Source organism: Haliotis asinina, chromosome 10 (assembly GCF_037392515.1).
Source record: "Haliotis asinina isolate JCU_RB_2024 chromosome 10, JCU_Hal_asi_v2, whole genome shotgun sequence".
Lineage (NCBI taxonomy): Eukaryota > Metazoa > Mollusca > Gastropoda > Lepetellida > Haliotidae > Haliotis > Haliotis asinina.
This window is the reverse complement of record NC_090289.1, coordinates 8,135,517-8,161,098: the sequence shown is the minus strand read 5'-3', so window position 1 is coordinate 8,161,098 and position 25,582 is coordinate 8,135,517. Positions and strand designations below refer to the sequence as shown.

At 38.9% G+C, this 25,582-nt stretch overlaps 1 protein-coding gene across 1 annotated transcript in view; it reads right to left on the bottom strand.

Moving 5' to 3' along the window:
- The window catches only part of LOC137298945 (guanine nucleotide-binding protein G(s) subunit alpha-like), a 36,927-nt gene extending 14,428 nt beyond the window's left edge, over window positions 1–22,499 (bottom strand). Inside the window, exon 1 of the mRNA XM_067831339.1 lies at window positions 22,201–22,499. The gene's annotated coding sequence lies outside the window, so the exon portion shown is untranslated. The remainder of the gene's footprint in view (window positions 1–22,200) is intronic.
- Between the last annotated feature and the right edge of the window lie 3,083 nt (window positions 22,500–25,582).

Below are 25,582 nucleotides of genomic sequence, written 5' to 3'. Positions count from 1 at the left end.
GAAGGACCAGCTTCGCTTCATGTCACCCTCAGACATGTCTAACTTCGTGGCAACGAGACATTGCTGTGGTGCGTATAGACATCGAACAGTATGTATACATTACGTAACTCTGGGTGACATTTGGAAAAACCTAAACTGTTTTCAATAATCTGGTGTCTTCAGTGCACGTCAAATGGAGATCATCTTATGCGAATTATCCATTCGCATGTCTTTCCATGGGATTTTGACGAACACGATGGGTTCACCGTTGAGCCAACACCTGCAATTTCTCTCTTAAATAGTCATTCATTTACTTCACTTAAACAGACAAATAAGACAAAATGTATATCATCGAAACGAGGAATCGTGTTTGTGTGGATCCCTATTAAAGTATTTGCTTCGTCTTGATTCATGCACCGGTTATGTTCATTGCTGGATCATGTTTAACTTACTTTGATGTTGAGATGAGGGTTTTCCACTGAATCACATATCCATGCGCTGCCAGTGCGTATTCAGTGTCGTGAATACGGGGACTCGTTTTACGGCTTGGGGATCAAAAATATTGCGCAATCCACATTTGTCATCAGAGGCCAGATCATGTGGCGATCTAATGTGAGCTCTTTAACATTAACTGAACAGACAGAAACATCTAATGTATTAAAATACCTTGATATACTTAATTTGGATACACTTAGGTTTATACAGATCACGCTTTTCGTTTACAGATTTCTATAACTGAAAATCCATTTGTCAGGTCTAGTTCCTGATAAACTCACAATAGTTATCATTAAAGATGTAAATATGCCGTTTTGAATAGATTTCTTTGTTCCCTGAAAAAAACATTAATACATGTAATAAATATAGGAAATGTTTCATGGACCTTCTGTGCATAGCTTTATACACTGAAGACGAATTTATTTCTATGTAGATTTTTGAAATATAAAAAAATCACAAGTTGGGAAAAGACATAAATTTGGAAACAATTCCAAGTTGTAAAATTAAAATAGGTTTTAGAAAAAAGTGTAAATTAGAGAGTATTCGGACATTTCTCACAGCTAAGGGATTCAAAACGTTGTTCAATTAAACTTTTGCTACCACTAACGTCAGGTGACTGTTGTACTTTATTTCATGACACTGCTATTCTTATCGAAAAACCTAATACCCTGTGTTTACTAATGTCCCAACATTTACTCACGTAAAATATTTTGCACAAATGTGACTTAAACAAGGTATGTGAAGAATGCACAGCATACACATTCAGTCTGTTCGTGGTTTCAACATTAATTTGTCAATTTCGAATCAAAGTCGTAAAAGAAATTAGTAAATTTACAGAAATCTTCACATGAAGTAAAATGTTTTCACTTCGTTTTTACGCAACTTTTAAAACGCTGTGCCTCCAGCTTCGAAGGTCCGAGTAAAATCGCTAATGTGGTATATTGAATTATGTCAACTCCAGCAAATAGAACTATTGGCACTTTCTTAACAAATCAATAGATGAGGAATTGATTACGTCATTCTCTAAGGTTAAACACAAGTATTAAAAAATAAATATTACGACATATACATCTTGCAGTTGAGCATAATTTAATTTGCAAATTGCTCCTGGCGTAAGCATACTCACAGGTGTAAACTAGAGAACGCTTTTGCAGTGCATGTTGATTCGTATGTGTATATATACACGGTTATGCAAATACACGTATATACACCTGTGTATAGAGGCGCCTATGTTCGGTGTATTAGGGTTAATGTTTGGCTATACTCAATGACAATGCAGGAAAAATTCACAAAAACATGACCAATGGCGATTTCTAACTGTGTATAATGATGACATCTGGACGTGATGGATGGTGAATCCAACATTACAAACACCAGATAATTGTATTTAGTTGGACACACCCTACAGCATTCAGTAGCTTTACAACTGATAACACGATATAACCCGATAGTGCCCTTCATCATGTAGCTGGTTGTATCATCCGTATTTTTTGCCAATCCAATAATCCCATAATTTCATTATCTAAAACCAATAGAAGTGTGTGTGTGTGTGTGTGTGTGTGTGTGTGTGTGTGTGTGTCTATGTGTGTGTGTGTCTCCCTCTTCCTCTCTCTCTCTCTCTCTCTCTCTCTCTCTCTCTCTCTCTCTCTCTCTATATATATATATATATATATATATATATATATATATATATATATATATATATATATATATATACGTTTTATAAAATATATATAGGGTTTTTATAAAATAGGTTTTAGAAAAAAGTGTAAATTAGAGAGTATTCGGACATTCCTCACAGCTAAGGAATTCAAAACGTTGTTCAATTAACCATATATATATTGGGTTTACATATTGAAACTATTGGATTGGCCAAAAACACGGATGACAGGACAAGCTACATGATGAAGGGCAGTATCGAGTTATATCGTGTTATTAAATTCGTTAGTTAATCATTGATTTAACCCTGTATTGTTAGTGCGAGATATATTTGACAATGCCCAATTCACACGTCAACCATACTGTCTGTTGACGTATCTAGGAAAACAAAGACGTTATTTATGATCAGTGATGTTTTTTGCTATGACTGGATTGTCTTGTCAATTCTCGGGTTTTTTTACAGCTCACCGTTGTGTTGGAACAACGCTGTTGTGTGGCAACAATGCTGTTGTGTGGTAGCAACGGTGTTGTGTGGGAACAATACTGTTACGCGGGAACAATGCTGTTGTGTGGTAGCAACGGTGTTGTGTGGGAACAATACTGTTACGCGGGAACAATGCTGTTGTGTGGTAGCAACGGTGTTGTGTGGGAACAATACTGTTACGTGGGAACAATGCTGTTGTGTGGTAGCAATGCTGTTTCGTGTGAACAATACTGTTGTGTGGGGACTGTGCTGTTACGTGGCATCAAGCAACACAGAAACATTTTTATGCAAGCATTGTTTGTTCTACCTGAAGCTTACTGCCTCCACAAACACCAGGTGTCATCACTTATTGTATGTGATCGATTCACGCCATGTTCAGTGCGATTTTGTCACTTATAACTATTAGGAACTGGTACTATAAAGCTTGATTATTCGATATCTTTGACATGTGACATCTCAAACTCCATCTCGATGGATCTCGATTTTAATACGACCCAAATAGACCGACTTAAGATGTGGATTCAGGAGGTGATTTTTCAAATTGGCGACATGACGCTGAGAACTAAAATCCCGCCTTCGAACTTTTTCTAATTGTAATTGTCCTTCCAAGTTCTAAGTACTCTCATGCTTTGAGAACTGCATTTTCCTCACGGTGTCTGCAGTTTGTGTCTTCTGTCGACTGCCTGTATTGATTCATGTCGGATTTCACCATCAAATCGGATACCATGAGCCTTTACTTGACGAGAGCACGCAACAGAGCCGGAAACTAACTGTCGACATAGCTTACACTGCTCGATGTTCTACAAGCACTTCACCAACCGACCCATGTCGCCCAGATCCATTTAGAACTGGACGACACAGAAGGAGCCAGTCACTAAGGAGTTTTGTGATTCAGTGAATCAATTTTTGTTAAGATTGCGTGAATTCTAGGCGTGATGAAGTTATTGTTTGAGTTTAAAAGACATAGATGGGAAAGCGTGGGATTGCGTTTCGGAGGGAGGTACACGTTTGACTGAGTTCCCATGGCGGTAAAAGATATCAAGTGGGAATCAAGGTCTGTCTATACTTTCTAACAGCAGGATGTCTGCCCTTGAACACAGGAGGCGTAATTAACATTCGGGATTAACTTATCGCTTTTGATTTCATCTCCATCAAATAATTGCTGGGTTTTTAATTATGATTGTTGCATTGCAGGAGTACTGATGTGTGATGTCAGGCAATAAAAGGCAAGTGGCTAGTGATATACGTAAGCCATTTGACGCAACATCTCGTATCAAGATTGCCAGAGGTCATATTTCATATTTTGCTTTCGCAACGAGGGTCGGATAAAAAGTAGTCGACCTCACCTCGGAAATGATACAAATGCAGCTGTTTTATGGTTTTTTTCTGCATATTATCTGTTAACCTCGAGCAAATTGGTTTTGTTCCAGTCTCACTATCTTCATTATGTTTGACTTTTTACCTTGGTACCCCTTATAAACGCAAAATCTGCAATAAATGCATCAGAAATTTCCTGCATAATAAAATATGCAAGAAGCATTTAGTTTGGTTTTGATGGGTAGAAGTCCTCTGGAATCAAACTTACGTGTTAAAGTGCGTAAATAGGAATAGAAAACAATCGATAGTTAAAGTAGCTCTAACCTTCATGTTTGCTGAAAGAGCTCGTTTTTGGAGACGCTACACACCCGTTTAAGATGGCGTAATCTTAAGGAAACAACTTATCCTAATGTTTTCACTTAATCATAAAATAATGCCAATGGGTTCAAACTAAATACTGAATGGTGACATAAGTGTCAGCTTACAACATATTATAAACAGTGACGACCTGAATATCTAGACACATTTTTTGAAAGCGTCGGGGATGTCCTTAAAAGCATCCCCGTTCTAAAATATAAATGAAGCCATCCAGATTTGTGACTGTTGATTGTGACGGGAGGTCATCCAGTACTGTACGGAACACGTTTTACATGATATTATCTGAGAGCATACCATTATCCAAGAGGTACCAAATGACAGATCGTTTTTCATTATTTCATTATTTTATTTAGAATATTATACCCAAATGTGGCGTGATTACTAAAATCTCGTTAACCACATTATCCACACATGTGAAATGCTGGATACGGCTTTGTTAATGATTCACGTTTGTATTCAAAATAAACTGGAAACTTTTCAAACGTTGGACATCGAGAATATAGTTTGGCGAACTACCTTTGATCGATCCTCGTATCTCCTTTACAAACAAATTCCTGTTCTTACTATCACGTTTTCAAACAAATTTCATTTCACTCTCGTCATTGATCCTTTCAAGAGCATTTGACCACTATTTTGTTGTTGAATGAATCTGTTTAGGCAAATTATAGTTACATACTTTATTCTTTGCCATTTACACATTGTGTGTTCATGTCCAGGTAATTTCTGTGAATGCCTCGTCATCTCTCTAGTTAAATGTTTGAGTTCAGTTTATGAGTGGTTCAGTACTTTTTCTGAAGTTTCCGTATAGTCATTCTACAAGGCGCCCCTCTTGCAAAACCAGTAGATCTAGACATATGGCTGTCAACCCAAGATTTGTTATCTTGACATATTTAGAATAGACTACGGTACAAGACGTCCGCTGGATCAAAATGTACCCCTTCACTAATATGAGCAAATACTTATGAGGCTGATAACATATAAGACGAACTGCAAGCGACGTATATGCGATAGCGACGTACGTAACAAGCATGAAAGTCATGGAAAATATTCATGGTGACATATCATCCAATGTGTACCCCAGAGTTCAGATTACTACATGTGAACTTGGTCGACATGTCCGCCTATCAGCGACTGTACTGCTATCTGATACGGTAAGAAACACACAGACGTGATTAGACTGGTTTCCCTACTGAACTTGAACCATGTAGCAGCAATGAATCAGCTGTTCAAGATATGTAGAACAAAAACGTTCGTGATTATGAACATTATGGGATATTTTTTTGTACTGAATGGCAACGTACAGAATTTCATTAAAAGTATTTCATGGCCCCTAACCTTTCATACTTTCATTTCCTCGCCCTGATTCCAACCTTGTAATATGAAACGTTGAAATTAATTGAAATACAATACAAAACCTTTTAGAAATATTATATTTAATGTTTCAAACAGTTTAAAGGAATTTTTAGAGACACCGACGAATAAAATTCTGTCCCTAAAACGAAAGACAAGACGTTCCCCAATTCGTTAAAAAAGAAAGAATGTCTTTATTCCATGTCTCCTCCCAATCTGAAAGTAAATGCTGATATGTTTGGTATCTTACAAAATGTTGTCGATACCAGTATCTTGCAGTTTTGTTTGTTTTTTCAGTCGCTGGAGGCCTAATATGACACTAATAAGGTGAGATGAGTTTTACGCAGCTTTGAGCAGAATGTTTGAACCCTCCACGGATATACATCTGGGCACAATCATCCTCAGAGCAACTCTAGGAGTTGTATTGCAATTATCAGAACTTTAGGCTTTGGTCTAATTCGTTTCCCGTATTTCACATAAACTCCTATTCCCAGATTGCCTCACAAAACCGATCTATCAATTAAATAGTCTTGATCATGTTTTACTGAGAACACTCGATCAGAACATAGATTAAACTCCGGCAAATATGAAGTAAACGTGTGGAAATAATTTGATTCAACTGTTTCTTTAATACTCCCAGTTTGATCATGTAAAACATTAAACAGTATTCAGTCCTGAAATAACATCAACAAAACGTATTTGATTGGTTTGTTCGGCTATCAGATATGCGACACAAAATATGTATTTTTCTGCTTGATCACGGATCACATAGTATCGAAGGGAGATAACTCCAAGAAGACATTTAGGCATCACATACATTTACATTTTAGATATATTCGTGTATATCTCTAATGGCTTGATTGAGCATTACGTAATTTAAAAATGATTATCTGGGAAATTGTTCCTACACTCTGAATTTTAGAAATCGAGGGAGTATGACGATAGCTTATTCCTTCCAATAGAAGTTTCAAACTACCAGTTCATTTAACCACATCGAGTAACACATTACATGTTACACAATGGCAACCAACACTTAGTGAGATCCCTTGTCAGATCACCCCTCAATATATGAGTATTTGACTGTGGCTGAAACGTACACATATCCACAACACCCGTACACCGTGAACCGTAGTATAATGACCAGAGTAAGTGTCTGGCTGGTAAGGGAGCATTGTTAAACTCTTCGTTAGGAGCTTTGCCAAGTTCCTGTTCCTGTCAAGTTGAGGGAAGAACAGGGTGTTTTGTGTTAGTCATGATGCGCATTTAACCCGATTTGACGCCGTAGAGAGGAATTGTCACCCCTGCAGAGCATCTGTCATCGTCTGCCGCAAAAGGACACTGTAATCATTTCCAGTTCTTTTGTTTGCTGTCGGAATAATGATGAAGCCTCCTCGAAAAGCGGTCATGTTCTACTATGGAATACTGACATCCTTGTCTACTCCTCGGATCTGACGTCAGGAATGTGTCATTCGCTGGAAGGTACGAGATACCTGGTCTGTCCAAATGACGTGATCTTCAGTCCCTTCAAAAAAAGTGCCTGAAAGTGATGTCGCGTCAGAGGGTGCCAATACACGCCACTCAGAGAGGCCCAACAAGACCAAGTACAGGGTCTGTCACAAAGTGATATTTCCAGGAGAAACTTGTCCTCTCGTTGAACGCTGTCGCCCACTTGTATGTTGCTGGCTAGCTCATCAAATGGTCTGGTGTCTTTCCATTCCCTGTTGATTTCACTAACAATTTAGGCATTATGACCAAGCTTCAACCATGTCTGTAAACCTACCTAATTCCCCGGTCGTCAAAGGAAATGTTGTAATGCCTACTCGCTCTCTTTGTCTCCCATCCACCCACACAATCACTGACTCACAATCTGTAGTTCCTCCTGTTTACTGCTCTTGGTTTGTATTCACAAACAGGGAAAATACGAACGCCCTGCATTACTGTGTATCTTCCTCTAACCCACAGATAACACTGAGTGATAACACGGGTTGTATGCACATCCCTGTAATAACCATTGGATGCATACACAACCTGTTACAAACCAAGCTGGGTGTATACACTTTCATGTTGCAAACCAATCTGGATGTATACACTTCCATGTTACAAACCAATCTGGGTGTATACACTTCCATGTTACAAACCAAGCTGGGTGTATACAAAAACTATTACAAAGCAATCTGGGTGTATACACTTCCATGTTACAAACCAATCTGGGTGTATACAAGACCTATTACAAACCAATCTGGGTGTATACACTTCATTGTTACAAACCAAGCTGGGTGTATACACTTCCATGTTACAAACCAAGCTGGGTGTATACAAAACCTATTACAAAGCAATCTGGGTGTACACACTTACATGTTACAAACCAAGCTGGGTGTATACACTTCCATGTTACAAACCAATCTGGGTGTATACACTTCCATGTTACAAACCAATCTGGGTGTATACACTTCCATGTTACAAACCAAGCTGGGTGTATACAAAACCTATTACAAAGCAATCTGGGTGTATACACTTCCATGTTACAAACCAAGCTGGGTGTATACACTTCCATCTTACAAACCAATCTGGGTGTATACACTTCCATGTTACAAACCAAGCTGGGTGTATACACAACCATGTTACAAACCAATCTGGGTGTATACACTTTCATGTTACAAACCAATCTGGGTGTATATACTTCCATGTTACAAACCAATCTGGGTGTATACACTTCCATGTCACAAACCAATCTGGGTGTACACACTTCCATGTTACAAACCAAGCTGGGTGTATACACTTCCATGTTACAAACCAATCTGGGTGCATACACTTCCATGTTACAAACCAATCTGGGTGTATACACTTCCATGTTACAAACCAAGCTGGGTGTATACACTTCCATGTTACAAACCAAGCTGGGTGTATACAAAACCTATTACAAAGCAATCTGGGTGTATACACATCCATGTTACAAACCAAGCTGGGTGTATACAAAACCTGTTACAAACCAATCTGGGTGTATACACTTCCATGTTACAAACCAATCTGGGTGTATACACTTCCATGTTACAAAGCAATCTGGGTGTATACACATCCATGTTACAAACCAAGCTGGGTGTATACAAAACCTATTACAAACCAATCTGGGTGTATACACTTCCATGTTACAAACCAATCTGGGTGTATACACTTACATGTTACAAACCAAGCTGGGTGTATACACTTCCATGTTACAAACCAATCTGGGTGTATACACTTCCATGTTGCAAACCAAGCTGGGTGTATACACTTCCATGTTACAAACCAAGCTGGGTGTATACACTTCCATGTTACAAACCAATCTGGGTGTATACACTTTCATGTTACAAACCAATCTGGGTGTATACACTTCCATGTTACAAACCAAGCTGGGTGTATACAAAACCTATTACAAAGCAATTTGGGTGTATACACTTCCATGTTGCAAACCAATCTGGGTGTATACACTTCCATGTTACAAACCAATCTGGGTGTATACACTTTCATGTTACAAACCAATCTGGGTGTATACACTTCCATGTTGCAAACCAATCTGGGTGTATACACTTCCATGTTGCAAACCAAGCTGGGTGTATACACTTCCATGTTACAAACCAATCTGGGTGTATACACTTTCATGTTACAAACCAATCTGGGTGTATACACTTCCATGTTACAAACCAAGCTGGGTGTGTACAAAACCTATTACAAAGCAATCTTGGTGTATACACTTCCATGTTACAAACCAAGCTGGGTGTATACACTTTCATGTTACAAACCAATCTGGGTGTATACACTTCCATGTTACAAACCAAGCTGGGTGTATACACTTCCATGTTACAAACCAATCTGGGTGTACACACTTCCATGTTACAAACCAAGCTGGGTGTATACACTTTCATGTTACAAACCAATCTGGGTGTACACACTTCCATGTTACAAACCAAGCTGGGTGTATACACTTCCATGTTACAAACCAATCTGGGTGTACACACTTCCATGTTACAAACCAAGCTGGGTGTATACAAAACCTATTACAAAGCAATCTGGGTGTATACACTTCCATGTTACAAACCAAGCTGGGTGTATACACTTCCATGTTACAAACCAATCTGGGTGTATACACTTTCATGTTACAAACCAATCTGGGTGTATACACTTCCATGTTACAAACCAAGCTGGGTGTATACAAAACCTATTACAAAGCAATCTGGGTGTACACACTTCCATGTTACAAACCAAGCTGGGTGTATACACTTCCATGTTACAAACCAAGCTGGGTGTATACACTTCCATGTTACAAACCAATCTGGGTGTATACACTTCCATGTTACAAACCAATCTGGGTGTATACACTTCCATGTTACAAACCAATCTGGGTGTATACACTTCCATGTTACAAACCAATCTGGGTGTATACACTTCCATGTTACAAACCAATCTGGGTGTATACACTTCCATGTTGCAAACCAATCTAGGTGTATACACAACCATGTTACAAACCAATCTGTGTGTATACACTTTCATGTTACAAACCAATCTGGGTGTATACAAAACCTATTACAAAGCAATCTGGGTGTATACACTTCCATGTTACAAACCAAGCTGGGTGTATACACTTCCATGTTACAAACCAAGCTGGGTGTATACACTTCCATGTTACAAACCAATCTGGGTGTATACACTTCCATGTTACAAACCAATCTGGGTGTATACACTTCCATGTTACAAACCAAGCTGGGTGTATACACTTCCATGTTGCAAACCAATCTAGGTGTATACACAACCATGTTACAAACCAATCTGTGTGTATACACTTTCATGTTACAAACCAATCTGGGTGTATACAAAACCTATTACAAACCAATCTGGGTGTATACACTTCCATGTTACAAACCAATCTGGGTGTATACACTTCCATGTTACAAACCAATCTGGGTGTATACACTTCCATTTTACAAACCAAGCTGGGTGTATACACTTCCATGTTACAAACCAAGCTGGGTGTATACACTTCCATGTTACAAACCAATCTGGGTGTATACAAAAACTATTACAAAGCAATCTGGGTGTATACACTTCCATGTTACAAACCAATCTGGGTGTATACACTTCCATGTTACAAACCAAGCTGGGTGTATACACTTCCATGTTACAAACCAAGCTGGGTGTATACAAAACCTATTACAAAGCAATCTGGGTGTATACACTTCCATGTTACAAACCAATCTGGGTGTATACACTTCCATGTTACAGACCAAGCTGGGTGTATACACTTCCATGTTACAAACCAAGCTGGGTGTATACACTTCCATGTTACAAACCAAGCTGGGTGTATACACTTCCATGTTACAAACCAAGCTGGGTGTATACACTTCCATGTTACAAACCAAGCTGGGTGTATACAAGACCTATTACAAACCAATCTGGGTGTATACACTTCCATGTTGCAAACCAATCTGGGTGTATACACTTCCATGTTACAAACCAAGCTGGGTGTATACACTTCCATGTTACAAACCAAGCTGGGTGTATACAAAACCTATTACAAAGCAATCTGAGTGTACACACTTCCATGTTACAAACCAATGTGGGTGTATACACTTCCATGTTACAAAGCAATCTGGGTGTATACACTTCCATGTTACAAAGCAATCTGGGTGTATACACTTCCATGTTACAAACCAATCTGTGTGTATACAAAACCTATTACAAAGCAATCTGGGTGTATACACTTCCATGTTACAAACCAAGCTGGGTGTATACAAAACCTATTACAAGGCAATCTGGGTGTATACACATCCCTTTAAAAAAACAATCTGGGTGTATACACATCCATGTTACAAACCATTCTGGGTGTATACACAACCCTGTCACAAACCAATCTGGGAGTATGCAAAGCCCTGTTATAAACCAATCTTGGTGTATACACAGCCTTGTTACCAACCAATATGGGTGTGTACACAACCCTGTTACAAACCAATCTGGGAGTATGCAGAGCCCTGTTATAAACCAATCTTGGTGTATACACAGCCTTGTTACCAACCAATATGGGTGTGTACACAACCCTGTTACAAACCAATCTGGGAGTATTCAGAGCCCTGTTATAAACCAATCTTGGTGTATACACAGCCTTGTTACCAACCAATATGGGTGTGTACACAACCCTGTTACAAACCAATCTGGGAGTATGCAGAGCCCTGTTATAAACCAATCTTGGTGTATACACAGCCTTGTTACAAACCAATATGGGTGTGTACACAACCCTGTTACAAACCAATCTGGGAGTATGCAAAGCCCTGTTATAAACCAATCTTGGTGTATACACAGCCTTGTTACAAACCAATATGGGCGTATGCAGAGACCTGTTATAAACCAATCTTGGTGTATACACAGCCTTGTTACAAACCAATATGGGCGTATGCAGAGACCTGTATCAAATCAATCTGGATGTATGCACAAACCTCTTTTTCACACCAGTGTGGGTGTATGCAGAATTCTGTTATAAACTAATCTTGGTGTATACATAACCTTGTTACAAAAAATCTGGTTGTATGCAGAGCCCTGTTACAAACCAATCTTGGCTTATACACAACCTTGTTACAAACTAATCGAGGTGTATGCACATCTCTGTAACAAACCTAAGTGTGTGTATACACATTCCTTTAGCAAAACAGAGTGGGTATATGCAAAACCCTGTTACAAACCAACATGGGTGTGTGCACATCCCCGCAACAAATCTAATTAGGCGTAAACACATTCCTGTGACAAACCTAACTAGGTGTATACACATCCCAGAAACAATGTACTGTTGTATGTGCTTGTACGCCTCTCCCAACGATAAGGGTATTTATCACCGCCGTGCTATCTCGCCGTCTTATCGCTGGGTCGTAGGACTGTTGCAGTGTCGACTACTGACTCATGACGGTGCAGCCAGCATGTTCCTAATTTATCACATAATCCCCTGTACATTAAGCCTGCTGCACTATACCACCAGGTCGGTGGGGTAGTCTGGTTCAAGCGTTCGTTGGTCACGCCATAGATCCGGGTTCGATTCCCCACATGGACACAATGTGTGAAATCCTTTTCTGCTGTCCCCTACATTGACATTGTTGAAATATTGCAATAAGCGACGTAAGCTAAAGCACCGCTATACCACGAAGCCAAATCCCCAGCCCATTCTTGTCGAGTGAGCGAGTGAGTGAGAACACATTTTCTACGCACTGAAGAGTCACAAAGGCAGACTGAACATAGTACATATTCCACTCAAGTTGAATAAGGCTATTAAGCAAGAATGACATTTTGATTGTTTATGTTCAAATGAATGCAAGATTTCGTCAACAAATAATAAACACAAGATGTGTTTGCCAAAACGTGATATATACTGTTTCAATACATGCAACATAGCAATGTAACTTATTTATGAACATTACTGTAGTATCACCCGTAGGGGCATGACAATGGTATAATCAATAGTCCTCGGAACTTAGTTATTAACATGATAATATATTGTTACTTCATGACTAGATCTTCTGGAAAACGATTCTGCATCTCATTCCATGTCGTCAGTTTACAGGCGACGGCTTGGATTTATTTAATCAAATGTTTATGATTTTTCCTAAATGGCAGAAATTACTTGACAGTGGTAGTACTTTGACTTATCCATAATCGATATTTCACCTATCACACCTACTTATAGGTAACTTAAACTGATGGTTTAAGAATAATACGTTGAAGGAATGCACACCAAGAGATCATGTCACGTTTACATGATATATAGACATATGTTTTATAGCCAGTCGCGATGTGTAAAAGCATAAACCTATAAGCACGTCATAAACATTCACACGGCTGTAGAAGCTGTTGGTTGTTCATTGTACAGTGAAGCTAGTTTGAGGTGACATTATAAACTCTAATCCTGTATATTTATAAAACAAGAATAAGGATCAAGTATATGTGTATGATCACTATTTTTGTTTCGTATAGATCCTCGGGCTATACAAAACCAGAATAGCGATCAGATAGATAGATAGATAGATAGATAGATAGATAGATAGATAGATAGATAGATAGATAGATAGATAGATATATGTGTGCGTCTGTGTGTGCGTCTTCTACAGAAGCTAATGGTTGTCCACGTACAGCAAAGCCGTTTTGATGTGTCTTCATCATTGCTTATTCCTGCATACGTACAAAATAATTTTAGTTTGATGCCTCTGTGCTAATGGGATATAGCATCATTCTTCCATTGTCCAAAGAATTCTCATTTGTAGCATTATATATGCACGTCGTTGTATAGACGCTTTGTTGTAACTTGGGTTTTCGGATGTCCGTTGAAGAAACTGCATCCGTTGTTTTTGTGATGAACTGATACGGTATCTGGCCTTAAATGTACGTATGACATGTTTTTCTGCCACCCAGATCACCGACTGTCCTTAGTTGATTAGGCCAGTGATTGGACTGGGTCACGTGTATCGGCTACACGTGATCAGGTATCCAGCCGTTCACACGGTGTATACCTCTGGGACATAGGCTTCGATGGTCCACGGATACTGAGTTTACTGATAAGAAGGCATAGCGTTTCTGTTTTGAATTTTGAAATGGTTCTTAGTTGAGTTTTCAAATGTATAATTTAGCTTGTTTAATCATGATGAACTACGGCAAATCAATGTCGAAGATGATAAAACGCAATTATGAAATGGAATGTTTACATCTCAAATATGAATTTTATTCATTTCATAATGTGTGATATTTATCTAAGAAAAACATCATTGTGAATTAATTATCTGATCGTCTGATGAATGACAAGGACAGAGAATAGCCCAGAAACGTTGTGTATACAATAAAGAAGTTGACATCCATAATATTTCGTCTTTTACTTGAATACCAACTTATATATGCCTCTCAAGAACCTCAACATAAGGATAGCTTTATCTGAGATGTCGCTATACATGCAGTTGAGTAAGAGTGAATATGGGAAACTTTCGATCAAGCCCACAAAGCGATATCTATAAAGTGACTCTATTGAAACGAGAAACCATTGTACCATACCAACTGACAGTCCCGTGTGTTCGTGAGCCACTCTCAAAATCATGATGACAACATGCGTCCGTGACCAGAAGCGTCGGCAGTATTTCAAACATACTATGATTATTTAAGCTTAACTAAGAGGATTAGAAATGTTTTACAATTATCACGCCAGAAGGATGCCAGAAATGGTCGTCATATTTTGTAATAATGTTGAGAATCAAACTACATGAAGTCAGGAAAACCATTGTTTTAACAGCTGGGTCAACCCACCGACCCAAATCTAAATCAAACACAAACCGAAATTATCAATATATCTAACGTGTCATATTGTCCAAATGATTTCAAAAGATATTATTTCGCAAAGAAATGTCTTCCAGCTTATTCCCGTGGGAGACAACGCATGATATGCTTGGAACTTAAAATATGTGTCTTTGTACTGTCGCGGAATACGTAAACACATTGCGCACATAATGAATCGTGCGTCACAGCAATAGGCTTGTAAAGGATTTATGCAAAGGAGTAAGGAATGTTCACCTTCTTTTTCAAAGACAGCGAATATACGTGTCAATCATGTTGACAGAATTCAGACAAGTATTTGGATCTGTGTTTAGTGGTCTTTTCGTTTGGATGATAAGTAATGAAAAGAGAGCAAGTTAAGGTACAAACAACCATATTTAAAAAAACACAGAGAGAAAAGTTAAGGTTCAAACAGTTTTGTTTCCGTTGATTTAATTTTAGTTGAAATAGTAATGCTTATTTTAGAACAAGAGTCAGTTACATGTGTTGATGTTTGGGATGGATTGCTCAGGTTGTATTAAATGATAGCAATAACATTATATACAAGGTACAGAATAGTAAACAGCGTAAACAATCTTTACAAAGCAACCACGATAGGTCAGCATGTTTAGATTGGGTCTCACGAGAGTTGGTCGTCAAGCTGACAAGGAACTGTCAAGCATTACACATATATATATTTAATCAAGGCAACTGCTATCAGTTTCCACGTTAAAGATGAAATGTGTGAAGCTCATATTAGATTTGGAATGGCATGACTCTAAAGAAAAGTCCCACGTTGTCTGTGTTATTTGGGTCAAAGGCGAAAATAGATAGCTTAAGGTTTAGGGCCTTGTGTACCACACACGTGACGATCCGGGTCAGAAATGATCTTCAGTAGTTCCTTCATGTCGAAAGAGGCGACTAACAGGATCAGGTGGTCAGGCGTGCTGACTTGGTTGACACATCATTGTATCCCAGTTGCGAAGATCGATGCCCATGCTGTTGAAACACTGGATTGTCTGGTCCAGAGTCGATTATTAACAGGCCGCCGCCATACAGCTGGAATATTGCTGAGTGCGGCGTAAAACTAAACTGAGTGAGACTATATATATGGAGTTAGTTTTGCCAGCTTTTCGTTTGACGCGTTAAACAATAAAGAAGCTATACGAATCTTTATCAGATGATACAGTGATTTTTTATATCCACAAGGGGTACTGTTGTTTCTTTGTTGTCTAACGCCACAATCATCAATATTCCAGATACATGATGGCGACCTGTAAATAACCAAATCTCGACGAGACAATCCAGTGATCACAATTTTGAGCATCGACATATGCAATTGAGATACGATGACATGCAGCAATTCTAAATCTTCACAGAGTTTATCATATGTCGTCTCTTACAATCAGTAGAAAGTTTTCTAGCCAGGAGTCCAGTTGAAGAGGTGTGTTGGAGTCCATATTGTGTTGTGTGTACCAGTAAATGTATGCGTGTGTATACTGTTTTGTGTACCAGTGGATGTGTGTATATACTGATGTGTGTAACAGTAGGTATGTGTATATACTGATGTCTGTTCCATTAGGTGTGTGTACATACCGATGTGAGTTCCAGTAGTTATGTGTGTATGCTTATATGTGTACCAGTAGTTATGTGTGTATACTGATGTGTGTTCCAGTAGGTGTGTGTACATACTGATGTGAGTTCCAGTAGTTATGTGTGTATACTTATATGTGTACCAGTAGGTATGTGTATATACTGATGTGTGTTCCAGTAGGTATGTGTATACTGATGTGTGTTCCAGTAGGTATGTGTATACTGATGTGTGTTCCAGTAGGTGTGTGTACATACTGATGTGAGTTCCAGTAGTTATGTGTGTATACTTATATGTGTACCAGTAGGTATGTGTACATACTGATGTGTGTTCCAGTAGGTATGTGTATACTGATGTGGTTTCCAGTAGGTATGTGTACATACTGATGTCTATTCCAGTAGGTGTGTGTATATACTGATGTGTGTACCAGTACTTATGTATATATACTGATATGTGTTCCAGTAGGTGTGTGTATATACTGATGTGAGTTCCAGTAGGTGTGTGTACATACTGATGTGGTTTCCAGTAGGTGTGTGTACATACTGATGTGAGTTCCAGTAGGTGTGTGTGTATACTTATATGTGTACCAGTAGGTATGTGTACATACTGATGTGTGTTCCAGTAGGTATGTGTATACTGATGTGGTTTCCAGTAGGTATGTGTATATACTGATGTCTGTTTCAGTAGGTGTGTGTATATACTGGTGTGTGTTCCAGTAGGTGTGTATATACTGGCGTGTGTTCCAGTAGTTATGTGTATATACTGATGTGTGCTCCATTAGGTATGCCGCAAATACAGATCCTGCTCCGCCTGTATATTCATGGACTCTTCATTTTCTACGATTACTGTTTGAAACACATGTACAGCACATTCTATATTATGGACATTAGACTGTTCAGACAAGCTTTCAAATCTATCTTACGTAAAATAGATATAAATGTTTTCTTTCGGAACTGTGGGATATCTATTTACTCGTGATATCACTCTTGTTGAAAGAACTTAACAATGTACTCAGATAACTAGATGGGAGGCATTAGAAATCTGCCTTACACTGAACACTGAAAATATTCACAATATTCTCTGAAAAGAGAAGAAGGTGAAGGTCCTTTGTGTTTTATGATATTCACTTTAACGTTAGATCTTTAATTTCAGAAAATTGTGAAATCATCTGGTTCCATTCACACAAACCGTTACATGTCATATCGTATTAATACATCTGCCTTGCAAACAACCTTGAAGATGTCACAATATGTTCTCAAAAGAGTTAAAGCTGAACACTTTTTGTATTTGAATATGCTAACCTTATAGTTAGATCTTGGATTCCAGAACATCATCTGGTCCCATACACACAAAAACGTCATATGTCATAACAGTCAAATGACGGACCAGAGAAGTATTCAAAAAGCTTCATAGAATCTTAAGGCAAGCACAAAGAACGAAAAACCAATCTGAACTTACAAACAGATATAAAATAGCAATTAAAGATAAATATACGTCGAATTAGAGACCCCCGTACTAGATGTACTTGCATCGTAGAGGATATCAACCTATGGTATCGATCTAATCCAGCTGCATGTAAAAGATATCACCAATGATGATGAACAGGGTAAAACTGAGCACTGTATGCTCTCCTAATAGCCGGAACGGCTGAGCCATATCAGATTAATGACAAATGAAGAAACTGAAAAGGTACTCATGTAACTATTTCCGTGTCATATTATAAATATATATCATTCCATGATGTAAATATGTTTCTGTATTTAAAAATGTCATTGTTTCTAAACAAAAGCAAGTTTCAATTTCAAAAGAGGAAACAATTTTATTGCTACGTGGGACTATGTAGTTTAATTAGTTTCCAGTTGTATGAAACAAAGTTAACATTATAATAGCTTGCATCTGGCAGATTTAGATTTATGACAGAAATTCAAAATGTCAGTGTTAGATAGCAATACATCTCCTTTTTCTGCCTGAAGAGTAGAGTAAAAGGCAAAATAGCAATAAGATATTTGAAAGTATCACTGAAAATCTGTGATGGCCCGGGGTGTTGGTAAAAAAGACCAACATCTCCTGTTTAAAGGTAGTATCCGCCACTCACAAAATTTCCAATAAACGGTAAGTGTTTGTTGTTGCAAAAGGCCGCACCCAGCCGTGATGTTCTGCAAGCGACATAACGCCAAACACTCTTTGACATTGCTCATGTGTGCATACGTTCCTGGGTTGTCATTCCCCGTTCCCGGTGAGATCTTAAGTGGTCTTCAAATAAATTGATCAAAGACTGTGATTGTCTTTATTTCGAAATGTTAAAAAAATATTGAAATATTTCAAGTAGACAGAGTATGGTTTAGTAACTAAAACTCTAATATTGAGTTATAATTAATTTTAGATATCCTGGGCCTAGTTTACGAAGCTTTCTTAGCAGCAAGATCTTCGTAATTCGGCGTTGATGCATGCACTTGCGCTAAGAGAGCTTCGAAAATCTAGGCCTTGGAATCAATTTTAAATTGATAACAAATGAATCGCCTATGGCTATTTTGGCTACATAAGCATTTGATTATGAATTACTTTCAGAGAGTGATAATATCAGGTGCTCTTGAGAATGTCAGTGTATTCTGTCACATTACCTAGAGCATTATATGATTAACTGAGAAACGTTGCTGCTATCTTAAGTCATTCGACCTTCCAAAACTTCCACGTTTCGGTTTACAGTTATGGATGAAATGAATTTATCGATCGGAGGTATGAGGAATGAAGCTAAAAAGAACACAACGCGATTGGATATTTAGGCAAACGCCCGTCGTTGTCTACACTGCGAGTAGGTACCAAAATATTCTGTGTCATGCTCTAATTACAATGTCGAGCAAAATGACTTCTTTAGGAACTGACTACCGGTGAAGGTCCGGTTGGAACTGATCTTCAGTAACTCATGTCCATTAGAGGCGACTGGCTGACTGAGTTGACATGTGCCATTGCGTAGATTGATGTTCATGCTGTTGACCCTAGGTTTGTTTGGGCCAGATCTGGTCATTTATAGACCGAAGCACATGGCTGAAATATTGTTACTACTCACTCACATTAGAAATTGACACAAATGAGCAATGATCTTCCCGTTCTTTCTGTTCATTGCCTAAGATTCAGACTTTCACTATACATTCCAAGAACATTCCAAATACACATTATTTTACAAAGGAAGATCATTAAGCAACACCTAAATCCAGGCCCTGTCATTAAAGAGGTTACCATACCCTAGCAGACTTGTGTGGGATAAATGTTATCAACATTAAGAACTATCGTCGTGCCACATTTTTGTAACCATCCACTTGTCAGACATTTGGGTTAAGGAACTGTAAAGGTAATGCAGATTTGTTACATGTCTGCAATTGTTAAAAAAAATCAGTGGTACAGAAAAAATAAGTAGTGTACCTTTCCTTTTTGTGGTCCTTCGGAAAACGTAGTTTGAATCAAGCAGACAGATGTAGAGCCAGTACTTAACTAGGTCACATGTTATAACGATATATATCTGCAGGTAATGTTGTTCTTTTTTAGCAAAATTTCACAGGACTGCCACTCGTCAGGACCAAGGGAACAGTTCGACTTATCCGAGTGTTTCACACATCCGTCAGCATAGAATAATGATATAGATAAGGAAATTGGCAGGGACCGAGAGATGAGTTCGACATAAGCGATCATTCGTCTCAACCTTTAGGGTTCGACTATGGTTAAACTGTAAATGTGACAAATGCCAACTTCGAAAGAGAGGTAAAAATATCTTTTTAAGTTCAAATAAAGACCAAGATTGTATTTTGTGTGTCACATACGAGAAATGCAGGCAAATAGGTATCGATTTAAGTAGTGTCGGAAACGGAGAATATGACCGAGATATCGTCACATTCGAGATAACATGTTCTACTGTATTATTAATAAAACCGACAAAACACCCTTCCCAATCATACATTTATCAGGTACCCAGTGGTACGACTGCGAATTATCACAGGCACCTGTTTATGAATCACGATCGGATTAAGTCTATGTTTATTACATGTTCTCGTATGTTCTAACATCCGTTACATTATATATCTATATCAAGCCAATGATTAATTCACCATCAACAAACGTGTTACGTATAAACTTTCACTGTTAAATGATTTAAACATTTAAATATCGCTGAAAACATACATATGCCGCTGTTGTTGCCACGTACTAAACATCGACAGGCAGTGGGTAAAAATACAACTGCGTGTAATGGGACATCCTCGAGCGGTGGGCGTTTGTAACGTTGCACCTTTAATACTTATGTGCTTCACCAGGGCAGAGATTGACAGAGATTGACACAAAACACAAACGTTGGTGTTCACTTCCGGGCAACTTCACGCTGATGGAACAAAGACATGGAGGGGCGGGCACCTCGCACCCCCAACCCCAACCCCCAACCCCCAACCCCCAACCCCCAACCCACCCGATCAGAACCTGACGTAAAGCATTCTCACTTTCTGACCGCGTCTGTGTTGATCATGTATTTTTCGTAATGCTCTGTACACAATTTAATGTACAAAACAACACGTGCAGAACATGCACGAACGAACTTGTCAGGCACTGTCCGACAGCTCACTGAACAAGCATCAAATGCTATAGGATGGTCTAGTCATGAAGTGCAGTTTAAGTACCTCATGATTAAGTCCACAAATCAAAACGGATATCATAAGATAAAATATGACATTGTAATCGACCCAAGGTAAATCTTGATCAAGGTAATGCTAAGTGTTTAAAGACTTTTCTGAACATGATTTGTGGTACGTTATTACACGATAATATCGTACTTTAATATTCAAAGTTTATGATTTACCTCTCTGGTAATTCCCAATGATGTTCCCAGTGTTTATGAAGGTGTTAGAAACAATTATTCATCACGTTCAGGATAGTACTGCAGCATTAAAGAATGTCCAAAACATGCATACTCAGGACGCCAGTGTAGAATGCAAGCATACTCAGGACGCCAGTGTAGAATGCTAGCATACTCAGGACGCTAGTGTAGAATGCAAGCATACTCAGGACGCCAGTGTAGAATGCAAGCATACTCAGGACGCTAGTGTAATATACATGTATAGTCAAATAGTTCCGCCGGCTACTATTGTAGACATAAGTAATCACTTTGCGAGTAAAGTATTTCGGCATTGATATATACTGCAGGATTTCAGGACTGTACGAGAAATCATTAAATGCATGTTTCTTTTGGTAGGATTACTATTTGTAATCTAAACCATATTTTACAGTTTATCTGTATATCGACTTTTTGTCATTAACAATATGTAATGTCATTCTATTTATTTTACGCCGAACGTCTAAAAATACGTTTGCTATTTATCTTTCACCTTCAGAGACATAACCAAGTAAATGACATTATTAAAGGAACTGTTTTGTACTTAAAGTGACGTTCTGAAACTGAGACTGTGAAAGACGATCCTTGTAAACAAAGAAATTATGGAGCATTATGTCACGGATTTATCATGTTACACTTCCCAAGCCAACATGGCTCACACGAAACTACCATGTGAGTCAACGACTTACCCGTTATAGATTACACCTGTGTACGACTTACGACGTGCTGATAACATTACCCCATACTAACTCACATGAAGACACTTACCGTTTAAGTGACGAAGTCCATTATGTCAACCATTCTTTATATGCAGTGTCAGAATCATTTCCAACATCGTCGTTACAAGATCATGTTACACCTGCAGCATGAAAGTGATGCCGCCGGATGAGACAATTACACAGGTGGCATATACGTAGCGTTCTGGGCGCGTCTCAGATCACTTGTTATTTCTGACTATCGATCTGGGTAATCAGATGTGTTGAGACGCGGTTACGCTGTACCGATTGCTGGGACCTTTGGGGCAGGTATCGTATCATGGTCACATAAATGGGAAAGGTATTAGCGCCCTGTGTTGGTTATCAATTGTTATCTATGTGTCTGTCATCATGACACGGACACTGGCGTACCCTTCACCCACACTACTACAGTTCAACGTTGTTACTATGGGATGTTTTCCCGATACCCCCTTCTACAGAATGGACTCGGCTATCGGCACTGCACCAGCATTATGTGTATGATGCGACCTCCGACATTCCGGTACCCGTATGTCGACACCAGATCTTATCTACCTCGGGTGTTTTGTATACGCAGGTATTTTAACAAACGCCCAAGGAAATTTGAAAACAGCCATAACTCACTACTGCTGATATCAGATGACCTCTCCTCGCGCCACAGTTTATACCTTTAAAATCAAACATGGCCGTCCTGTGACAAATTCTGTGTTTGGGTGGCCTTACTTAGTGGGAAAATGTTGAATCGCCACATCATGTTTTAATCCCAGATAGGTGCACTATGCGAAGCCGATTTCTGTTGTCCCACAATATGTCCCGAAATATGACCGTGTTAATAGTGGCTTTGATCGCCACTCACTCACTCACTCACTCACCCACCCACCCACCCACCCACATACCCACCCACTCACTCACTCACTCACTCGCTCACTCACCCACCCACCCACATACCCACCCACATACCCACCCACTCACTCACTCACTCACTCGCTCGCTCGAGGCTTTCTTACTCATTTATGATAGTGATATTGAAGGTTCTTATTCTTCTAAATGCCAGTGTTGTTACCTAGAGAAAATGGCATACTGGGTGATGGGATAGCCTAGTGATTAAAGGGGTCGCTCCGAAGACCCGGGTTCTCATTCCCCAGATGAGTACAACATATAAAGCCCATTTCAGTGCCCTCTGTCGTGATATTGCTGGAATATTGCAAAAAGCAGCGAAAAACCATATTTACTCACTGAAAATGACATACTGGAACAACATGGAATTACAAGCTTCAACCTGGCGTTGCATATCATATGGTAAGGCACCAACAACTGCCTTTTCATACAGTGGCATAAATATGAAGGCAACGTATAGTGTATAAAGAACCCCCAACGAGATCCTAATAAGAAAACAAGCATCTTTACCTATCACATATAAAAAATTTTGATGCTGCCATCACTGTCTACTAAACCTAACACATGGGTTAGACAAGGTTCTACAACTGTGACCTTTCTTTTGTTAGTTGAATATCAAGATATGGCAATACAAACCTACATCAGGGTGACTTTCCATGCCAGGGAAAAATCGTTACATATTTACATGACAGAGATCGTATAAGTAACTATATATAGTTAGACCATATATAGTTATACCTATAGTCCCTATAAGGAGCTAACAATCTGGTTAATAACCAGATCTCGGCAATGTCAATACATGGTATGTAGAGTCAGGTCACCTGTCCTGTTACATGTGAGCATTTCCTTCTTGTCTAGCACCAACACATGATCAGACTTAGCAGAGGAATTAACATACAATCAGCAGCAAATGGTCCTTTAAGCCAATTGGATTGTCCCAGAAACGTCTTAGAACACCTCGTTATTTGCGAGATAGACGTCAGGGCAAATTAATATCCAGTAATCAGTCCGATTCCATTTGGTGTACAGGGCAACATAGATGTGTGAATACATTACCTGACCAAAAACACAAGCGCTGATAAAGAAACCACCAATATCAATGCAAACCGTTTCATATCTGTACCACACAATCTGTAAGAAACAATTTCACAAAACAAATCCATTGTCTGTATAATTCAGTAGTTGCCTGTTTATATGATCAGTTCTGGATAATAGCTCAGATTTAAATTGCGATACACCCATGAGACTGTTGAAGACCAGGTATGTATGACACTTTATAGTTTGATGTTAGTTACGATCCAAGGAGCATCATTGCCAAACTGTATATCGTGTAATGGCATAACCAAGAGATACCTGATTTCAGGAGAAAAAACACACCTTTACTTCAAGACAGACAAGTTAATTTCACGTTAGTGAAGATGACAGTGAATGTCTATTTGGTTCTACATCGAGTGTTTGTCTGATTAGCCATAGGTTCAAAACCAGACAGTTGTCCTCCTGATGTGGATCAGATGCTGCGAACAAGGGCAGCATGTCGCACCTGGATGCTCTCACTGACTGCAACACATAAAGTTTCTTTTGAATAATCGCTTCTCATTAAAACTGCATTGTTTACTCACTGACAGCATTGACTGGCATTTGTCAGCTGTAAACCATTCTCGGCGTCAAGAGCGTGGTGGGGTTGAGGGAATTAACTGGTGGGAATATGCAATCTCTCATGTGCGTGTGAATGGATAGAAGCGGTATTCACATGACCGTCTTTGTTGTGATATGGGAATTACGATGGCTGATACGCATCAAGACGCACTCATGGCTTTGTATAAAAAAATGTGCACAGAATTTTCCAGATGCTGTTATCTGTTTATTTCGCTGTGAATACATTCTCTTCTGACAGTGGTTACTTGTCACATCTTCCTATGTAACCTCTGTTCTAATACAACCCTTTCGTGGTGCGAGTATTCAAGACTCGTGATTGGATGCGATCAGATTTAGTAGTGCAAACAGCGACCTTGTTTCAAAAGTGATCGTTCGCAAGATCTCGGTAATTTCCGGATGCATCGTGAAAACTAGAACCTCTTCCCGAGCGCGATACTCAAATGTTTCTTCCAGACAGAACTCAGTCATGTCATATTTGTTTCTCTACATTGCTTGCATTTGTCAAGTTGAATCTAAGTCGATCTAACACGTGTTCTGATTGGACAGAAAACAGGAAGATAAATCTGCCTCCATTTTTTCTAGGGGATTTTATGAGAACCGCGAAATATGGCCGTATTAGAACAGAGGTTCCTAGGAAGATATGACAAGTAACCTCTGTGGGAAGAGAATGCTGTGAGTATTGAATTGTTTATTCTGAATGTGTGAATGCTGTAATCAAAATAAATTAACCCTCTTTATACGTTGAATTATAGTTTCAGAATGTCAAGATATACACCACAACTCAATACACATCACCCTGGGAATCTTGCATTCTGGATGCAAAACATGTTGCTATTCAACAATATCTACCGATGTACATGTAC